Source organism: Danio rerio, chromosome 25, assembly GCF_052040795.2.
Source record: "Danio rerio strain M-AB ecotype USA chromosome 25, GRCz13ab, whole genome shotgun sequence".
Classification (NCBI taxonomy): domain Eukaryota; kingdom Metazoa; phylum Chordata; class Actinopteri; order Cypriniformes; family Danionidae; genus Danio; species Danio rerio.
The window spans coordinates 28,919,768-28,926,669 of NC_141045.1; the positions used below are offsets into that span (position 1 = coordinate 28,919,768).

Sequence of the window (6,902 nt, forward strand, 5' to 3'; positions counted from 1 at the left end):
CCTGAGTTCTTAATCCGGGCCTGACCACAGGTAATATGTAATGGAAGTGTAAGATTGATTTTATTGCGCTACTTTGACATTGCAAGACATAAAAAGCATTACCAACACGTTTGTCCCTTTTCACTTTCCGTACATCCAGTTGTGTTTGGGTGTGTCCGCATACGTTGTTGGCGGATACGCTTTGTAGAGGGGGAACGTTCGAGGTTACAGAAGTAACCCTTCGTTCCCCGAGGAGGGGAACGGAAGTGCTATTAAGTGGATTTGATCTTTGTGAAAATCCACGAAATGGGAGGATTCGGTTCAGAAGCCGCTTGTCTGAAAGAGTATTGAACGGGCCAATGAATGCAATGAATTGGCAGCGTAAGCTTGCACAGGTGTTCTTCATTGCCAATTATCCCAGCATATAAGCACACCTGGAGCGAGCAAACACCATCCTTTTAAGCTGAAGAGACTTTCAAACAGCTAAGGGACAGTCATTATGGCGACGGAGTATAGCACTTCCGTTCCCCTCCTCGGGGAACGAAGGGTTACTACTGTAACCTCGAACGTTCCCCTTCGGTTGGGGAACTTCAGTGCTATTAAGTGGATTTGATCTTTGTGAAAATCCACGAAATGGGAGAACTATGGAAAGCGCCATAATGACTGCACCTTACCAACGCCCCCGAGGAGGGGATTGTCAAGCAAGCGTGACGCACCCACATCATGGGAGGCGCGGTCCTCCAACGTGTCCCTGGCCTTAATTTATCCTACTTCAACAGAAGTCTTACGCATTTAGATTTATTTTTTTGGGAAGTCGCGAGCATCTAGATAATTCTAGGAAAATACAACAGTACGTTGGGAAGCGTGCAATCCCGATAGGGAGGACGCTGCGGAGGCCATCCGTTACCCAAGGGGGGATAGATGGCAGAATTTACATATGGACTAGCCCTAAAAAGGGGGAGTACGCATAGCAAAGAATGGTTAGCGGAGAGGGAAGACACGGATCCGCCCAGGGGGGGGTGACTTAACCGTGGCGGAATAACCATATGGGATCGCCTAGTGGGGATCACGCATAGCAGGCACCTATACCCAAAACACGGGCTGACCAGCGGGCAGACCTACAACGTAGTGGGCCAGCAAGTGACTCCTCCGCTGAGTCAGTGCTGGGGGCCACGGAGGAATCTGCAGGGCTCATCTGACGGGGAACTTTACTGACAGATAAAAAGGCGCACGTACCTCCGTGTTAGGGAGAATGGCGCAGCAAGCGTGTTTTAACACCCTACCGAATTGTTTCCTCAATCACCAAGGGTTACCTAATACCCTTGAGGAAACCGGCTCCACTCGCAGATTGTAAAACCTTGCAAATGTGTTGGGTGTCACCCAGCCCGCAGCTCTACAGATGTCTGTTAGAGAGGCGCCGCGTGCGCGCGCTTGAGAGGATGCGAAGCTCCGAGTGAAGTGCGCACACACTCTCGGGGGACGCGGCTCACCTCGGCTCTGATAGCGAAAGAAAGGCATCCACAATCTAGTGGGAACTTTTTTCGGTACGGCATTTCCCTGCTGCCGACCGCCATAACAGACGAAGAGCTGCTCAGATGATCTAAACTCTGAGTGTGGTCCGGATAATACGCAAAACGCGAACTGGACAATAAAGAAGGGCTGGGTCTGCCTCCTCCGAGGGCAGCGCTTGCAGGCTCACTACCTCGTATTAAAACGGAGTGGTAGGAACCTTGGGCACATATCCAGGCGGGGTCTCAGGACGTGAGAGAAAGCCAGTCCAATTACAGGCACGAGTCACTGACCGAAAAATGCCTCCGGGTCCCCGACCTTCTAATCGATATTAACGCGACCAGCAGAGCTGTCTTCAGGGACAGAAAGATACTGAGTCGAGGATCGAAGGGATCTGATGCGGCTTGTGTAGCGAGGGCGAGATCCTAAGAGGGCATGAGAGGGGGCGGGGTGGATTAATTCGCTTAGCGCCCCTGAGGAACCGGATGATGAGGTTATGCGTTCCCGCGGTGCTGCCAGCCACCGCGTCATGAGAGCGGAGATGGCAGCCACGTAACCTTGAGTGTGGAGGGCGACAGCCTGCTCTCCAGCTTCTCTCGGCGTAAAGAAAGCACAACGCTGATCTGGCAAATTACGGGGGTCTTTTCTGCGAGAGACACACCATTCAGTGAATAGACTCCACTTCAGGGCACAGGCGCGCTCGAGGAGGGGGCTCTAGCCCGAGTGACGGTATTAGCCACCGCAATCGGAGGTTACCTAAGTCTTCCTCGCGTCTAAGGACCTCCAAAGATCGGCGAGGGTGCCAGATGGTGCCCTGTCCCTGAGAGAGTAGGTGCTCTCTCGAAGGGACTGCCAGGGGAGGGCTATCGCGAGGGAGAGCTCTGACATCCAGGTCCGGTTGAGCCAGAGGGGCGCAACTAGCAACCTGTTCCTCGTCCTCCCTGACCTTGCACAGTAACTGCGCGAGCAGGCTTACTGGGGGAAACGCGTATTTGCGCATGCCCCGAGGCCAGCTGTAAGCCAGTGCATCCTTGCCGAGAGCACTCGGTCAGGGAAAGAACAACTGGCAATGAGCGATCTCGGGGGAAGCAACAGATCGATCTGGGCTTCCCCGAATCGCGCCCATATCAGCTGAACAGACTCGGGGTGGAGTCTCCATTCTCCAGGACGTAAGGCTGCCGTGAGAGCACATCGGCTGCACGGTTGAGCTTGCCTGAATATGAATGGCGTGCAGCGATTTCAGCCAGAGACTCCATAGACTCCAGAGGAGCAGATGGCAGGCGAGCTGAGACATGCGGCGAGAGAGCATACCCCCCATACGGCTGATATACGCCGCCGCCGTACTGTCCGTCCTGACCAGCACGTGTTGACGCTTCAGCACCGGAAAAAAACGGTGGAGAGCGAGGAACAATGCCAACAGCTCCAGGCGATATGCCAATGCAACTGGGTACCTTTCCACAGGTCCGCAGCCGCATGCCCGCAACGCACAGCCCCCCAGCCCATGTTGGAAGCGTCAGCTGAAATGACAACAAGACTGGACGCCTGTCCTAGAGACACCCATCCGGAACGAGGGGTCGCTCCAAGGGCTGAGGGCGCTGCGACACAGCGCAGTAACAGAGACTCGGTGTGCGCGCGCGTGCCATGCGCGTCTGGGGACTTGATCGTGAAGCCAGTGCTGAAGTGGTCTCATATGGCTGCGGATGCCATATGCCCCAGGAGCCTCTGAAATAGTTTCAGTGGGACCACTATTTTACTGTCGAGCTCTCTCAGACAGTACAGCATCAGCTGAGCGCACTCTCCGGAGAGGCGCGCTGCCATGGTGACCGAGTCCAGCTCCAGCCCGAGAGAAGAGATCCTCTGCCCGGGGGCGAGTTTGCTCTTTTCTCGGTTGACCTGAAACCCCAACAGGTGGAAGTGCCGGAGCACTTTGTCTCTGTGCATAATCAATTGCTCCGAGAGTAGGCAAAAATCAGCCAGTCGTCAAGAAAATTGAGTATGCAGATGCCCGCGAGCCGAAGGGGCGCTAAGGCACCCTCCGCGGGCTTGGTGAGGACCCGCGGAGACAGAGAGAGCCCGAAGGGGAAGGCTTTGTATTGCCAAGCTCGACCTTCAAACGCAAACCGCAGAAACTGACGGTGGTGAGGAAGTGTGGAGACATGGAAATACGCGTCCATCAGGTCTAATGCTGCAGACCAACCCAGAGGACGAACGCACCGGAGGATGCGCTTTTGCGTGAGCATTCTGAACGGCAGCTTGTGCAGACAGCGGTTCAAAACGTGACCCACCGCTCTTTTTGGGCATGATGAAGTGTGGGCTGTAAAACCCGATCTCCATCTCGGCTGGAGGGAGCGGCTCGATTGCATCCTTCGCCAGGAGGACAGCAATCTCCTCTTGCAAGACAGGGGCGGACAGGGGGCTGACCCTGGTGAATACACACCCCTGACTTGGGGGGCCGTTTCCCGAACTGAATCGCATAGCCGAGTCTGATATTGCGTATGAACCACCGCGAAGAGCTGGCTCGCGCTAACCAGGCAGGCAGAGCTATCGCTAATGGACTCATCGATACAATCGCTGACGTACCAGCAGTGGGGCACCGCGGAGTGGGTGTGCTGATCCGGGCGCGCGGGTCCCACGGAAAAGCTGGAGGTGAGATATTTGCTCTCACTCCGCACCCGAGCTCCGGAGGGGAGGCTCGAGGGGTGGGAGAAAGGAGACCGTCCTCCCAGCGCTCGTGAGCCACTGGCGAAACACACCGAATCCGCAAGCTAGAAAGCATAGCGTCCCAGACTGGCAGATTTCGGGCTGTCCCATCCGGGGAAGTGGAAAAGTGCCCTTTCATAATGTTTTCATGGCAGTAAAAAAGTGCCGTTGGAAATGGGGCCCCGCCCTCCAGCGGGGAAAGAGCAAGTTCCCTCTTCTCCAGATGGCCTGTCCCAGGGACGCTTCGTGGTCCGTTACCGGACTTAGCGCCGTTCTGGGCAGGGGGGCTGCCTGCTTCCGAGGTGCCTGACGCGCTCGATTCGCCAGAGGCGTGTGCGGGGGCGGAGCAGCTCTCGTAGGCGGGCGCCTTCGGCGAGGAGCAGGTATGAATGGCACGGCGGGCGGAGCAGGCTACGGACCGCCGATAAGACATCACCCATCAACAGCTCTCTCACCGCCTTGAATTCCTGGGTGAATTCACAGACGGTGTCACGGACCATGGCTTGGGATATGCGGAAAGTCAAGAAAGCGGACTTTGTCGACTTCGTGCATATCAGCTAGGGGTGGCGCTCCTGGATCACTAATGTGGACATCGTCCTCCCCAACGCACACGCAGCGGACTCAGTAGTCCGAATAGCTAAGTCGGCGATGGTGCGAAGCTTGTAAGCCTGGGTTGGACCCACCCTCGTGCAGCTCGGCCAGCACCTGCGCTTGGTAGCGCTGGTAGGTGGCTATCGCATGCAAGGCGGAAGCAGCCTGGCCCACAGCTATGTAAGCTCTAGCTCCAAGGGAGGCAGATAACTTACAGGCTTTGGATGGGAGACGAGGCGGACCCCACCAAGAAGAGGCGCCGCGCGGATTGACCGCCATCGCGCACTCAACCTGAGGAATCGCCACATACCCCCTGGCTGTTCCACCGTCAAGAGTGGTGAGGGTGGAGGGACACGCAGCACGAGCAGAAAAAAGTGCTTTTCAAGACCACGTGAGCCTACTGTGCACCTCCGTGAAGAAGGGAACGCCCCTCTAGTCGGTCCGGCCGCGGAGCTGGGGGATAAACCATCTCCAACCCACGGCCGATGCAGCCCGGGTAAGCAAGGCTAACATGTCCGTTTCAGGATCCGTAGTGACAGCGCTCACCAGCTCGAAGGGGGCGAGCGGGTCTGGATCATCATCGGACAATGAAAGCCCACCCTCCGATGCCGCGGTGGACGTCTGGTCTCCGGTGTCATCGGGCGTAAGGGCTACCATCTGTTAGACGGATCGCTTCCCCCGCCCAAAGCTTGGATGGAGCACTTAGAGGAGCGGGAGGTCCGCGGGCCAGTGGGTGACGAATTATCTTTCGCTGAAACCCTCAGATCTGCCCGAGTGCCCGCTGCAGAGCAGGGGACAACTGGGGTGGTTCGCCCTTTTGCAAAGGCTAGCCGCAATGACGACATGAACTGCCCGCGAGCAGCGCATTAACATGCTGGACCCCCCAGGCATGTAACGCAGTGCCCGTGCCCATCATCCGAGGACAGGAAACCACCGCATCCAGAAACGCACAGTCGGAGCGCCGTCCTGAAAAGGACGTGCTGCACGACTGTGTTGCTCTTTCTGTGAAGTTTGCAACTTTATATGCATATACTTTATAGGACCTTACCCAAAGAACGCCAGGCAAGGGAGAAACCCAGCTCGACCGTCTGCCGCTGCGTGTACACACTCTGGACCAGGAGAATGCTCTCGTTCGCTCAGAATCGCTGGTCACAGCAGGAGGAATCGTTATCGACTCGATGAGAAAGTCTCTGAAGCGAAAAGGATGTCGTTTGCTCGCTCCAGGTGTGCTTATATGCTGGGATAATTGGCAATGAAGCACACCTGTGCAAGCTTACGCTGCCAATTCATTGCATTCATTGGCCCGTTCAATACTCTTTCAGACAAGCGGCTTCTGAACCGAATCCTCCCATTCTGTGGATTTTCACAAAGATCAAATAGCACTGAAGTTCCCCAACCGAAGGGGAACTGGAATTTCAGAAGGGAACAGAATCCACTGCTACACTACGATAATGTCAATGGACTGTCTTAGCAACTGGCTTAATGTTATATAGAACTAAGCTAAATTGTTTCTACTTTAAAATTAATGTTCTCAACTCGCAATACATCTTTACAATGAATACAATTATTTTTATTCAATACTTTATTATTATTAACATTTTCAATGTTCCAAATTTGCAATGCCTGTATTTCAGATTTTTTTGTAGTCCACTTAGAATCCAACATGGAAATAATTTTGTCTATTGGCATGATGATTGGCATGATTGTTTTGAAAATCAAACGGCACTTACATGCCTGTTTTTATTTCTCTAATAAAAATGACTTTTTGTGATTAATCATGATTAATCACAAAATGTATGATTATTTTTTTTTCTTGTGATGTATATATATATATATATATATATATATATATATATATATATATATATATATATATATATATATATATATACACACACACACACACACACAAATATTTGTATATACACACACACACACATATATATATATATATATATATATATATATATATATATATATATATATATATATATATATAGGGGAAGCAGTGGTGCAGTAGGTAGTGCTGTGCTGTTGCCTCACAGCAAGAAGGTCGCTGGTTCGATCCTCGGCTCAGTTGGCGTTTGGGCGTGGAGTTTGCATGTGCTTCATGCGTTCGCATG

At 53.3% G+C, this 6,902-nt stretch overlaps 1 long non-coding RNA gene across 1 annotated transcript; it reads left to right on the forward strand.

Annotated features, from left to right (window-relative positions):
• Window positions 1–257: 257 nt before the first annotated feature.
• LOC147837848 (uncharacterized) lies at window positions 258–6,311 on the forward strand. Its single transcript, XR_015526560.1, has 3 exons — window positions 258–2,199; window positions 2,267–2,415; window positions 2,747–6,311. It is a non-coding gene; the product is annotated as an uncharacterized LOC147837848 (long non-coding RNA).
• Window positions 6,312–6,902: the final 591 nt, after the last annotated feature.